A 15,581-nucleotide genomic window follows, 5' to 3' on the forward strand; every position below is an offset into this window, starting at 1 on the left:
CTTCTCTGTTGTTTTTGTTTTTGTTTTTTGAGACAGAGTTTCGCTCTTGTTGCCCAGGCTGGAGTGCAATGGCGCGATCTCGGCTCACGGCAACCTGCCTCGGCCTTCCAAAGTGCTGAGATTACAGGCGTGAGCCACCACGCCCGGTCTTTTTTTTTTTCTTTTCCCGAGACGGAGTTTCGCTCTTGTTGCCCAGACTAGAGTGCAACGGCGTGATCTCGGCTCACCGCAATCTCAGCCTCCCGAGTTCAAGCAATTCTCCTGCGTCAGCCTCCCTAGTAGCTGGGATTGCAGGCATGCACCACCATGTCTGGTTAATTTTGTATTTTTTTAGTACAGATGGGGTTTCTCCATGTTGGTCAGGCTGGTCTTGAACTCCCGACCTCAGGTGATCCGCCCTCCCCAGCCTCCCAAAGTGCTGGATGACAGGCGTGAGCCACCGCGCCCGGCAGTCTTCTCTGTTATAAGAGGGGCTGCTTCTGCTTATTCAGAGAGACCTGGGCATTTAGCTTCATCCAAGTCCAATGCAAGTCTTAGAATCCCGCTTGCTCCCAGTGCCCTGATTGCCACATAAATGACTTGATGACTCTCTAAATTTAATTTCCATTTTAATTCTGCAACCCACCTAGTTATATTTTTAATAATGTTGATCTTATAGCTATAAGAAATCAGAAACTTTTTTCAAAGTTGCTATAGAAGTTCTCTGTCTCAATTTGACTTGAACTTAGACTTCAAAGCCTTCAATTTGTCATTTTCTGTCTGTAAGGTTTCCAGTGCAGTCATAGATGTCATCCCACTCACAGTCCTTGTTGTTATCTGTACTACCACAATGGTAAAATGCAGCAGCCAGTTGATCCCTGAAGGCAACTACTTCAATAGGCATTTTTTCCCTAGAAACCATAGATGATACTTTAATTAATCATGATCCTACTTATGTTATAGATTACCAGAATCTTGTTTTCCACTGGCAAGGAACTAAGCACTTCATTCAAGGCTGGTGACATCTACAAATTAATCTCAGAATTTTTGGAGGAGTGGAAAGAATGAATATACTATTTTCATAATTAAGTGGTTCTGAGCTGGCATATAATGAGCAGTCCTCTTTATGTCAGAGTCCAGTCAGAAAAACAAACAAAAAAAAGCCACACTAGGTATTTCAATGGAGGAAATTTATTTATTACAGGGAAATTGGTCATACAGGCATTAGAGGGCTGAAAAGCAAAATACAAAGGCTGAAAAAGCAAAAGTCATCTAGAAATAATAAATTCAGGAAGCAGCTACCACCTCTAGGGCTGGAGGAACAAAAGGAAAAATATGAAGTAACCAGAACTTAGAAGCCCAGAATTGCAACCACAATCTTTGTGGAAGGTAGAACCATCTGGCTGCTGTTTGTAATCTCTGAGCAGGTACAGAGGGAATCACTGAGGCTGATTCCAGTAGTGCTGAAAGAAGCTGAAGGCTAGAACCAACTGCCACTGCTGGGGGAAGTGCCTCTAGGTGAAGAAGCATTGCTGGTCCTGTAAGCAACATTAACAAGAACAGAAAAAACAGGAAGCATGTTCTCCTCTCCTTCTGCCTCCCAGTCTCTCTCTAGTGACTCCTATTGGCAGAACTGAACAGGAAGCAAGCTTACAAAGAAGTCAGAAACAGTTTGAGGACAACTAGCCCCATCAATTACAGGGAAGAGTACAGAAGGTAGATTTAGAGGTGAGGGGCAATAGGTAAATGACTTGCACAGATGGTGTTCATGCTCAATGTTTCTCTTCTGAACAATTTTCAGATTTGGTGTTAAAGCACCTTCTGGCCAGGCATGGTGGTTTATGCCTGTAATCCCATCACTTTGAGAGGTGGGTCGGGTGGGGATTGCTTGAGGCCAGGAGTTCAAGACTACCCTGGGCAACATAGTGAGATGCTCATCTCTATTTAAAAAAAAAAGAAAAGGAAAAGGGGACCCAAGGCCATATATCTGTTTCATTCCTAGAAACTCTCCACAGTGTCAGAGGAAGACTGCAAATCCAGTAGTCCTACATTCACAGATAATTCCTAGCCTAGTAAAAATAGAGAGAAACAGAAATAAACAACAATATTAGTTTGAGTAGCTGGAGAGGATCAGAGGAGTAATTATTCTTTGCTCTACTCTCAACCCCAGAAATTAAAAGAATTGTAGTATTTTCATAAATAAGAAGTAGTTTGCTAGTCACTGACTTACATCATAAACATTAGACACTATAATTCTCAATGTACCTCAGTTACCACATCTGAAAAAAAAATGATGATAATAATATCTACCTCACACCAATCTCTTCAGAAATCTTATAGGGTGACATTACTGTGGATTACATTGAGTTGGCAGGCTAAGTATCTGTTAAAGATTAGTATAAACCTGATGTCAAAGCTGGAGGACAATAGACCATGAAAACAAAAGAAGAAATCTCTGGCAAATCTCAATTACAAATATGAATTTTAAAATTATAAATAATGTATTACCTAATTAAATCTAACATTATAATATTTTTTAAAACCAATTCATCATGACACAGTAAGATTTATTCTAAGAACGTCAGGATGCCTCAACATTGGGAAATGTATAATGTAATTAATTACATAAACTCAGACTGAAGGAGAAAATCATGTGTTCATCTTGGTAAATGCTAAAAACAGCATTGTAAAGATTAAATACTTATTACTAATTTTAAAAAGAGAAACTCCTTCACAAAGAATTATTAGAAGCCTACATAAAATATCATGCTTTCATGATGAAACACTGGAAGTATTCTCACTAAAGTTAGGAACAAGACAAGGATACCTGCTGTGTCATCTCCAAGTTTAGACTATAAGTTGTAGACAATGAGATTTGATAAGAAAAGTAATTAAGAGGTACCAATATGAGAAAGGGAAATATTATTTACAGCTGAAATTTTAGAATAAGATATTTAGTAAAGAATGGGCAAATACAAGATGAACACACAAATTTGTGGAAATATACAACCCTCCTAGATTCAATCAGGAAGAAATAGAAACCTGGAACAGACCAATAACAAGCAGTAACAATGAATCAGTAATTTTTAAAAATTGCAACAAAAATAAGTCCAGGACCAGATGGATTCACAATTGGATTCTATCAAACATTCAAAGAAGAATTGGTACCAATCCTACTGAAACTATTCCAAAAGTAGAGAAAAAGGGAATCCTCCCTAAGTCATTCTGTTAAGTCAGTATCATCCAAATACCAAAACCAGGAGCCGATTTAACAAAAAAAGAAAACTACAGACCAGTATCCCTGATAGACATAGATGCAAAATCCTAAAAAAACAAAAACAAAAACTAGCTAACTAAATCCCATCACATATCAAAAGATAATACATCATGATCAAGTGGGTTTCATACCAGAGATGCAGGAATGATTTAATGTATACAAGTCGGTAAATGCGATACACTACAGAAACAGAATTAAAAAAAAAATCATAGGATCATCTCAATAGATGCAGAAAAAGCATTTTATAAAATCCAGTATCACTTTATGATAAAAAACTCTCAACATAGAAGGGACATAACTCAAAGCAATAAAAGCCATAGACGACAAACTCACACCGAACATAATACTGAATGGGGAAAAGTTGAAAGCATTCCCCCAAGAACTGGAACAAGACAAAGATGCCACTTTCACCACTTCTATTCAACATACTACTGGAAGGCCTGGCTAAAGAAATCAGACAAGAGAAAGAAATAAAGGGCATCCAAATAGAAATACAGGAAATCAAACTGTTGCTGTTCACTGACAATATGATCGTATAACTAGAAAACCCTAAAGACTCATCCAAAAATCTCCTAGATCTGATAAACGAATTCAGTACAGTCTTAGGATACAAAATCAATGTACACAAATCAGTAGCACTGCTACACACCAACAACCAAGCTGAGAATCAAATCAAGAACTCAATCCCTGTTACAACAGCTGCAAAATACAATACTCAGGAATATATTTAACCAAGCAGGTGAAAGATCTGTACAAGGAAAACTATAAAACATTGCTGAAGGAAGTCATAGATGACACAAACAAATGGAAACACATGCCATACTCATGGATGAGTAGAATCAATATTGTGAAAATGACCATACTGCCTAAAGCAATCTACAGATTCAATGCAATTCCCACCAAAATGCCATCATCATTCTTCACAAAACTAGAAAAAACAATTCTTAAATTCATATGGCACCAAAAAAGAGCCCACACAGGCAAAGTAATACTAAGCAAAAAGAACAAATCTGGAGGCATCACATTGCCTGACTTCAAATTATACTATGAGGCTATAGTTACCAAAACAGCACGTTACTGGTATAAAAATAGGCATGTAGACCAATGGAACAGAATAGAGAATCCAAAAATAAGACCAAATGTTTACAGCCAAGTGATCTTTGACAAAGCATACAAAAACACAAACTGGGGAAAGGATACTCTATTCAATAAATAGAGCTGGGGAAACTGGCAAGCCACCTATAGAGAATGAAACTGGATCCTCATCTCTCAGCTTACACAAAAATAAATTCAAGATGGATCAAAGACTTAACTCTAAGACCTGAAACCATAAAAATTCTAAAGGATAACATCAGAAAAACCCTTCTATACATTGGGTTAGGCAAGGAATTCATGACTAAGAACCAAAAAGCAAATGCAACGAAACAAGAATAAATAAATGGGACCTAAGTAAACAAAGAGCTTCTGCACAGCAAAAGAAATAATCAACAGAGTAACCAGACAACTCACAGAGTGGGAGAAAATATTTGCAAACTATGCATCCAACAAAGGACTAATAACCAGAATCTAGAAGGAACTCAAACAAAGAAAAAAAAATAAGCCTATTGAAAAATGGGCAAGGAACATGAATAGAAAATTCTCAAAAGAGGATATACAGGCTGGGTGTGGTAGCCTATAATCCCAGCACTTTTGGAGTCTGAGGTAGGTGAGTCACTTTGAGCTCAGGAGTTCAAGACCAGCCTGGGCAACATGGTGAAAATCTATCTGTACAAAAATTAGCCAGGTATGGTGGCTCATACCTGTAGTCCCATCTACTCAGGAGGCTGAGGCTGGAGGATCACTTGAGCCCAGAAAGCAGAGGTTGCACTGAGCTGAGATCATACCACTGTACTCCAGCTTGGGTAACAGAGCAAAACCTGTCTCAAAAAAAAAAAAAAAAAGGAGGCAATAAACATATGAAAAAATGTTCAACATCACTAATTATCAGGCAAATACAAATTAAAACCACAATGAGATATCACTTTAATCCTGCAAGAATGGGCATAATTTAAAAGTCAAAACTCAATAGATGTTGGTGTGGGTATGGTGAAAAAGGAACACTTTTACACTGCTGGTGGCAATGTAAACTAGTACAACCATTGAGGAAAACAGTATGGAGATTCCTTAAAGAACTAAAAATAGAACGACCATACAATCCAGCAATCCCACTACTGGGTATCTACCCAAAGGAAAACAAGTCATTATATGAAAAAGACACACGTACACATGTTTATAGCAGCACAACTCGCGATTGCAAAAATGTGGAACCAACCTACATACCCATCAACCAATAAGTGGATAAAGAAATATGGTGTATATATACACCATGGAATACTACTCAACCATAAAAATAAATGAAATAATGTCTTTTGTAGCAACTTGGATGAAGCTGCAGGCCATTATTCTAAGGTAGGTAACTTGGGAATGGAAAACTAAATATCATATGTTCTCACTTCTAAGTGGTGAGGAGTTAAGCTAGGAGGATACAAAGGCATAAGAATGAATTAACAGAATTTTGAGACTTGGGGTGGGGGAAGGGTGGGAGGGGGATAAAAGACTACATATTTGGTACAATATACACTGCTCAGGTGGCAGGTGCACCAAATCCCAGAAATCACCACTAAAGAACTTGTCCTGTACTCCAAAAACAATTTAAATGTTTTAAAATTAAAACTTTTAAAAAAAAGATCAACACACAAAATTCAGTAACTAGGGACTTTCATCTGCCCATACTGGCAGAGTACCTTGGTTATACTAACCCTCATTTAGATAACAATAATAAAATCTGGAAAAAAATTAAAATTATTTAAAGGCACTGGAGGCTGGGTGTGGTGGCTCACACCTGTAATCCCAGCACTTTGGGAGTCTGGGGGTAGCAGATCACCTGAGGTCAGGAGTTCAAGATCAACATGGTGAAACACCGTCTCCACTAAAAACACAAAAAATTAGCCAAGCATGGTAATGCATGCCTGTAATCCCAGCTACTCATGAGACTGAGGCATGAGAATTGCTTGAACCCAGAAGGCAGGGTTGCAGTGAGCCAAGATTATGCCACTGCACTCCAAACTGGGCAACAGAGTGAGACTTCATCTCAAAAAATAATAATAAAATAAAATAAAGTGCCTTACAAGTAAGTGCTTAATAAGGTGACAAGGGGAATTGTTTATGGCCAGGAGTTGGAGACCAGCCTGGGCAACATGGCAAGACCCTATCTCTGTGAAAAATAAAAACTTAGCCAGGTCTGGTGTTGTATGCCCATAGTCCTAGCTACTTGGGGGACTAAGGCAGATGGATCCCTTGAGCCCAAGACTTTGAGGCTGCAGCGAACTATGCACTCTAGCCTGGGTGATAAAGATAGACCCTGTCTCAAACCACACACACACACACACACACACACACAAAACATGACACCTCCAAAGGAACACAATAATTCTCTGATAACAGATCTGAAAGAAAAGGAAATTTATGAAATGCTTGAAAAGAATAGAGAAACTCAGTGAGTTACAAAAGAACACAGGTAAAAAATAGAAATCAAGGAAACAATTTATGATCTGAATGAAAAATTCAACAATGCAATAGATATCATTTAATAAAAAACAAACAGGTGGCCAGGTGCGGTGGCTCACGCCTGTAATCCCAGCACTTTGGGACGCCGAGGCGGATGGATCGTGAGGACAGGAGATCAAGACCATCCTGGCTAACATGGTGAAACCCCGTCTCTACTAAAAAATACAAAAATATTAGCTGGGCGTGGTGGTGGGCGCCTGAAGTCCCAGCTACTCAGGAGGCTGAGGCAGGAGAATGGCATGAACTCAGAGGCAGAGCTTGCAGTGAGCTGAGATCGTGCCACTGCACTCCAGCCTGGGTGACAGAGCGAGACTCCGTCTCAAAAAAAAAAAAAAAGAAAAAACAAACAGAAATCCTGGAACTGAAGAATTCAATGAATAAAATTAAAAATACTATAGACAACTTCAACAATAGACTAGATTAGGCATAAGAAATAATTTCTGGCTAGGCAGACTGGCTCACGCCTGTAGTCCTAACACTTTGGGAGACCGAGGTGGGCAGATCACTTGAGGTAAGGAGTTCGAGACCAGCTGGGCCAACATGGTGAAACCATGTCTCTACCAAAAATACAAAAATTAGCTGGGCGTGGTGGCACATACCTGTAGTCCCAGCTACTCAGGAGGCTGAGGCAGGACAATCACTTGAACCCAGGAGGCGGGGGTTGCAGTGAGCTGAGATTGCACCACTGCACTCTAGCCTGGGTGATAAAGTAAGACTCCATCTCAGAAAAAAGAAAGAAAGAAAGAAAGAGAGAGAGAGAGGGAAAGAAAGAAAGACAGAGAGAAAGAAAGAAGAAAGAAAGAAAAGAAAAAGAAAGAAAGAAAGAAAGAAAGAAAGAAAGAAAGAAAGAAAGAGAAAAAGAAAGAAAGAGAGAAGGAAAGAAAGAGGAAGGGGACGAGGAAGGGGAAGGGGAGGGAATTTCTGAACTTGAAGACAGCTCAGAAAAAAAAAAATGAAGGAAGCCTACATAACATATAGAACACCATAAAGTGACCAAATGTTCAAATTCTGGGAGTTTCAGAAGGAAGAGAAATGAGCAAAGGCATAGGAAATCTATTTAACAAAATAATAGCTGACAACTTCCCAAGTCTGGCAAGAGATTTAGACATCCCAGATACAGTGATCCTCAAATAGATTCGACCCAAAAAGGTCTTCTCCAAGACATATTATAGTCAAACTATCAAAAGTCAAAGACAAACAGAGCATTCTAAAAAGAGCAAGATAAAAGCATCAAGTCACATATAAGGGAATCCCCATCAGTCTAACAGCAGATTTCTCAGCAGAAACTTTACAGGCCAGAAGAGAATACAGTGGTATGTTTAAAGTGCTGAGAGAAAAACACTATTAGCCAAAAATACTAAACCTAGCAAAGCTGTCCTTCAAAAATGAAGAGAAATAAAATGCCAGACAAGCAAAAACTGAGGGAATTCATCACCACTAGACTGGTCCTACAAGATAGGCTTCAGTCAGTCCTATATCTGAAAGCAAAAGGACAATATTTGCCAACAAGCAAACACATGCAAATGTAAAACTGGTACAGTAGATATATAAATAGAAAAAGAAGTCAAATATTACTACTACAGAAATCCACTAAACCTCAATGGTAAACAGTGAAAGAGGAAGAAAGGGAAAAAGGATATATAGATAAGCAGAAAACAACAAAATGACAGAAATAAGTTCTCACATATCAATAATAACTTTTGATTTGTGTTTGTTTGTTTGTTTTTAGACAGTCTCACTCTGTTGCCCAGGCTGGAGTGCAGTAGCCTGTTCTCGGCTCACTGCAACCTCCGCCTCCCATGCTCAAGCAATCCTCCCGCCTCAGCCACCTGGGTAGCTGGGACTACAGGCACACACCACCATGCCCAGCTAATTTTTGTATTTTTTGTAGAGATGAGGTTCTGCCAAGACATCCAGGCTAGTCTCAAACTCCTGGACTCAAGCAATCTTCCCACCTCAGATAAAGAATAATGTTATCTCCATTATCTGGCAAAAGGCTTTACTCAATTGGATGCCCAATAAAAAAAAAAATGTTGATGAAAGTGAACAAATAAAAATGGAATAGGGAGTTTCCTACCACTCATTGATTGTTACGGTACCAGTTGAATTAATATATCACATTAACAGTTGCATCACATCAAAAAAACTATATGATTATCTCAACAGATGTAGATAAGCATTTGATCCCCTCACAATAAAAACTCTCAACAAATTAGGCACAGGAGGAACATACCAAAACATACTAAAGGCCATATATGACAAACCCACAGCTAAATCTACTCAATGAGAAAAGCTGAAAGCCTTTCCTCTAGGAACTAGAACAAGACAAAAATTCTCACTTTCACCACACTTATTCAACATAGTACTGGAAGTCCTACCCAAGCAATCATGCAAAAGAGAGAAATAAAAGGCATCCAAATTGAAAAAGAGGAAGTGTGGCCGGGACCGTGGCTCACGCCTATAATCCCAACACTTTGGGAGGCCAAGGTGGGCAGATCAGCCGAAGTCAGGAGTTCAAGACCAGCCTGGCCAACATGGCAAAACCCCATCTCTACTAAAAATACAAAAATTAGCCAGGTGTGGGGTGGCATGTGTCTGTAATCCCAGCTACTCAGGAGGCTGAGGCAGTAGAATCGCTTGAACCCGGGAGGCAGAGGTTGTAGTGAGCAGAGATCGCGCCATTGCACTCCAGCCTGGGCAACAAGAGCAAAACTCTATCTCAGGAAAAAAAAAAGTAAAAGAGGAAGTCAAATTGTCCCTCTTTGTAGACAACATGATCTCATATATAGAAAAACCTAAAGATGCCACCAAAAAACTTTTAGGACCAATAAACAAAATCAGTAAAGTTGCAGGATACAAAATCAACATACAAACATCAGTAGCATTTTTATATACCAATAACAAACCAGCTGAAAAACAAATCAATAAAATAATCCCATTTACAACAGCTACAAACAAAATGCCTAGGAATAAATTTAGCCAAGGAAGTGAAAGACCTCTACAAGGGAATTTATAAATTACCAATGAAAAAAATTGAAGAGGACACAAAAAAAATGGAAAGACATCTCATCCTTATGAATTGGAAGGATTAATATTGTTAAAATGGCCATACTACTCAAAGCAATTTACAGATTCAATGCAAGCCCTATAAAAATACCAATTACATTCTTTACAGAAATAGAAAAAAAAAAAATCCTGGGCTGGGCACGGTGGCTCATATCCCAGCACTTTGAGAGGCCGAGGCAGGTGGATCACAAGGTGAAGAGATAGAGGCCATCCTGGCCAACATGGTGAAACCCTGTCTCTACTAAAAATACAAAAATTAGCCGGGCATGATGGCAGGTGCCTATAGTCCCAGCTACTCAGGAGGCTGAGGCAGGAAAATCACTTGAACCTAGGAGGCAGAGGTTGCAGCAAGCCAAGATTGCACCACTGCACTCCAGCCTGGTGACAGAGAGAGACTCTGACTCAAAAAAAAAAAAAAAAAAAAAATCCTAAAATGCATATGGAACCAAAAAAGACCCTGAATAGACAAAGCAATCCTAAGCAAGAAGAACAAAGCTGGAGTTATCATACATACAAAAATCAATTCAAAATGAATTAAAAAACATAAACTTAAGACCCAAAATTATAAAAAATACTGGAAGATAATATAGAGGAAATGCTTCAGGGACATTAGTCCAGGCAAAGATTTATGGCTAAAACTTCAAAAACACAGGCAACAAAAACCAAAATAGACAAATAGAACAATATTAAACTTCAACAAAGGACTAGCATCTAGAATATGTAAAGAATTCTCATGCCTATAATCCCGGTACTTTAGGAGGCCAAGAAGGGAGGACTGCTTGAGACCAGAAGTTCGAGACCAGCCTGAGCAACATAGTGAGACTCTGTCTCTAAAAAAATACAAAATTAGCTAGGCATCCTAGCTACTTGGGAGGCTGAAGCCACAGGACCATTTGATCCCAGGAGTTTAAGGTTCCAGTAAGCTATCATTGCACCACTGTACACCGGCCTGGGTGGCAGAGCACGATCCTGTCCCCCCACCAAAACAAAAAAAATTCCTAAAACACAACAGTAAAAAAAAAAAAAAAAATCCAATTAGAAAATAAACAAAAACAAAAGACATGAAGAGACATTTTATCAATTAAGATATACAGATGGCAAATAACACATTAAGAGATGTTCAACATATTAGCCATGGGAAAAATACAAATTAATACTACAGTGAGATATCACTATGCACCTATTAGGATGGCTAAAACATAAATCGTAACAATACCAAATATTGGCAAGAATGTGGAAACACCTGATCATTCATACATAGCTAATGGAAATGTAAAATGGTACAGCCAGACTGGAAAATAGTTTTTCAATTTTTTAAAAAGTTAGACATGCAATTATCATCCACTACACCATGCATATAATTGCACTCTTAGGCATATATCCTGGAAAATGAAAACTCATGTTCACACAAAACCTGTACCCAAAAGTTTATAGCACCTTTATTCATAATAGCCAAAAACTGGAAATAACCAAGATGTCCTTCAACATGTGATGAGTTAAACAAATTGTGGTATACCCATACCATGGAATACTGATCAGCAATAAAAAGGAATGAACTATTGTTATATTATCTGGGTGAATCTCCAGAGAATTACGCTAAGTGAAATAACTTCAATCTCAAAAAGTTATCTAATAATGTATGATTCCATTTATATAACACTCTCTGTCGCCCAGGTTGCGATGCAGTGGCATGATCTCAGCTCACTGCAACCTCTGTCTCCAGGGTTCAAGCAATTCTCCTGCCTCAGCCTCCTGAGTAGCTGGGACTACAGGTGCTGGCTAATTTTTTGTATTTTAGTAGAGATGGGAGTTTCACCATGTTGCCCAGGCTGGTCTCAAACTCCTGAGCTCACACAATCTGCCTGCTTCAGCCTCCCAACATACTAGGAATACAGGCATGAGCCACTGTACCTGGCCTATATAACATTCTTGAAATGGCAAAACTACAGAAATGGAGAACAGATTAGTGGTTGCCAGGGGTTAACTGGGAGTGGCAGAGAAATGAGTGTAACTATAAATGGACAACACCAGAGATTCCTGAGGTGATGGAAATTCTCTTTATCTTGATTGTATCAATGTCAACATCCTTGTTGTGATATTGTACTGGAGTTGTGTAAGATTTTACTACTGGGGAAAAGTGAGTAAAGGGTACATGAGATCTCTCTGTATTATTTCTCCCAACTGCATGTGAATCCACAGTTATCTCAAAATAAACTGTTTAAATTTTTTTAATCTAGGAGGTAAAAAAGAACTGCAAAAAGTAAGAGCAATTTTGGGAGTGGAAAGTAGGAAGGGAATCAAAACAAGAATGGCAGAATGTTGATCACTGTTGAAACTTTGGGGTGGGTACGTGGCAGTTCATAACTATTCTGTTTACTTTGTATATATTTGAAATCTTCCATAATAAAAGAAAAATTAAATTATCAGGTAAGATACAGAAAAAATATTAATAATAAATAACTCTTCTCTCATCAATAATTAACTATTAGAAAATAGAACTTTACAATTGTATTCATGATACAAACCATAACTATAAAATAACAGAGAATTAACTTTGTAATAAACATTAAGACTCAGATAAAGAAAATTACATAAATATACTGAAAATCCTAAAAAAAAAAAAAAAAAAAAAGACAAAAGCAGACCTAAATGGTGGCCTAAATAAATGGAAAAACACACGATGATCCAGACTGAAAAGACTCACTACTATAAAAATGCCAACTCTCCTACATTTAATCTATAATTCTTAACCAAAATCCAAGTGTTATTATTTATAGAGTCTAAAAAGCTCATTCTAATGTTACTATTGAAGAAAAAATGCACAAGATTTTGCCCTGAAATTCTGGGGGGAAAAAAGAAGGAGGGAAAACATTGTATATCAGATATCAAGATAGATTATGCAGTTGCAGAAAATAGTAAAAATTAAATAATGCAATATTAATACTGAATTAGGCAACTGGCTCTGTCTAGAAATAGAATCAAGAATTATGAATGTTTGATATTTTTGAAAGATGGCATTTCAAATTACTGGGATTAAAATGAACTAATTAGCATATTTGAAGCAACTGGCTAAACATTTGGTAAAATAAAATAGGTTCCTTTCTCACAGCTATTCAGAACGCACCTCACAAGGATTAAAGAGCACTTGATGCTTTTAAAAATAGCAGAAACAATATGAGGACACTATTTTATAATCTTAGGGTAGGGGTAGTAGAAGAGTTTCCTTCTTAAGAAGACACAAATCCCAAAAGTCATAAATGTGTGAGGCAAAGTAGCAAACATCTGCCTCTGGCTAGCCACACGGTCCACCCTTGCTGTGAAGAACGTTTGCTTATTCTGCTTGTCAGCATAAACTTCCCAAACCCCTGACTCAGTGACTGAGCTCAGCTCTCTGGAAAAATGCTTGAAGACCATAAGCAGGATAGAGCAGTTTCCCATGTCTGAATCACTGCATTTTTGGAAAAGATAAGTTCAATGAGCCCTTGCCTTTTCCTATCCATAAGATAACATCTGACAGGATTAATGAATATACCTCTGTAATCCATAACCAGATGTACTCTCACTCCTGGACTTTGATGAGATTTTGCTCTAATGTAACCTCTGAGCACCTTTAGGTAACTTCCGAGCACATGCGGAACCTCCACCGCCTGTATAGAAGCTGAGGGCTGAAACGCTGCTTTGGAGCAGTCTAACAGAGACTCTCTGAAAGACTCTCCCAGGTTGCAATGCTCAGTAAGACTCTGAATAAAACTAACATTGTAACTTCTGAGAATTAACTAACATTAATTCTTTAAAAGCCTGACTTTTTAAAAATTATTTAAAAGCCTGACAAATGAAAAGACTGATTTCATAATTTTATTTTTTTTTTTGAGACAGGGTCTTGCTCTGTCACCCAAGCTGGAGTGCAGTGGTGCCATCGTGGCTCACAGCAGTCTCAACTTCCTGGGCTCAAGCAATCCTCCCCACTCAGCCTCCCAAGCAGCTGAGACTATGGGTGTGCACCACCACACCAGACTTGATTTCATAAATATTAAAAACTTTTTCTTCAGCAAGAAAAAAGATACCAATGTAACAGCAAGGTGGGAAACATACCTAACCCAGTATTCATAATGAAAATATTTTAAGAGATTTTACAATCAATAACACACAGACCAGCCTGGGCAACTTAGTGAGACCTCATTTCTACAAAAAAATGGAAGTAATAAATAAATAAAAATCAGCCAGACATGGTGGCATGCGCCTGCAGTCCCAGCTACTTGGGAGGCTGAGGCAAGAGGATCACTGGAGCCCAGGAGATTGAGGTTGTAGTTAGTCATGACTGCACCACTGCACTCCAGCCTGGGTGACAGAGTGAGACCCTGTCCAGAAAGAAATAAGGAAGGAAGGAAGGAAGGAAGGAAGGAAGGAAGGAAGGAAGGAAGGAAGGAAGGAAGGAAGGAGGGAGGGAAGGAAAGAGAAAGAAAGAAAGAAAGAAAGAAAGAAAGAAAGAAAGAAAGAAAGAAAGAAAGAAAGAAAGAAAGAAAGAAAGAAAGGAAGGAGAGAGAGAAAGAAAGAAAGAAAGAGAAAGAAAAAAGATGGAAGGAAGGAAGGAAGGAAAGAAAGAAAGAAAGAGAAAAGAGAAAAGAAAAGAAGGAAAGAAAGAAAGAGAGAAAAAGGAGAGAAAGAAAGAAAGAGAAACAGAAACTCACCCCATAGGGAAAATGGGAACATCTCTGAACAGGCAGTTCACAGAATAAATGTAAATGGTTGATAAACTTACAAAAAGATGCTCAACCTCATTAGTAGTTAAGAAAATTAAAATGAGTTTTTAATCTTCATGGCAAAATTTAGAAAGACTGATACTATACAAAGCAATGTTGACCATAGGAGAAAGATACTCTTGTGTGCTGTTTATGGAAGTGTACATTGGTAAGGCTTTCTGGGGTACAATTTAATACATATCTTTTCAGCCTGAAAGTTTAAGCCATGTTAGAAATCTAACCTACAGAAGTACACACATAGATGTGCAAAGATGTACATACAGGACATTCACTGTAGCATTGTTTCTAATGTTGAAAAATTAGAAACAACTCAAGAATCTTTTCACAAGGGAATGATTAAATAAATCAACTGGAAAACTATGCACCTATTAAAAAGAAAGATTTACATGCTGACATGAAAATTTCTTCAAGGCATATTGATAAGGCCAAAATATTATAAATATTTTATAAATTGTGGAATAATTTATGAAATATTTATATCAGTCATATACACTAATATGTATACATATACATCTGGATATATAAACAACAATTAACTGGTTACTTTTGGTTAGTGAGGAGTATGGGATGGGAGTACACAAAATGAGAACTTTTTTGTGGTGTGCTCAATTCTGCAAGCAAAAAAAAAAATCACAATAAGAATGATTTCTTGTGAAATGTTTGTAATTACAGTTTTTTGTTATAGACTACATGCTACATAGGAGGCACGCAAAGCCTCGAAGTAATGATACTGCATAAATTCAAGGCACTGATATTATCATACTCATTATTATTGTCAGCATTCTTATCCTCCACAACTATCAACACCGATATGCCTTTCATCAGAGAAATTTAAATAAGATTTACAAATGGAAGTTCATTTAATCATAGAGCACACCTTTGAGGAATAGCTA

At 37.9% G+C, this 15,581-nt stretch overlaps 1 long non-coding RNA gene across 6 annotated transcripts in view; it reads right to left on the reverse strand.

The window, feature by feature from the left end:
- Positions 1-15,581, reverse strand: part of LOC129484410 (uncharacterized) — a 51,702-nt gene that overhangs the window by 27,744 nt on the left and 8,377 nt on the right. For 5 of the 6 annotated variants that reach the window (XR_008658437.2, XR_008658438.2, XR_010121527.1 and 2 more), the window contains 2 exons: positions 15,233-15,299; positions 1,155-2,048 (listed from right to left, as the gene is read on the reverse strand). This is a non-coding gene — a long non-coding RNA (uncharacterized lncRNA). Of the gene's footprint in view, positions 1-1,154; positions 2,049-15,232; positions 15,300-15,581 lie in introns of those variants that run through there. The other variant, XR_010121528.1, reaches the window with a different exon arrangement.

Source organism: Symphalangus syndactylus, chromosome 6, assembly GCF_028878055.3.
Source record: "Symphalangus syndactylus isolate Jambi chromosome 6, NHGRI_mSymSyn1-v2.1_pri, whole genome shotgun sequence".
Classification (NCBI taxonomy): domain Eukaryota; kingdom Metazoa; phylum Chordata; class Mammalia; order Primates; family Hylobatidae; genus Symphalangus; species Symphalangus syndactylus.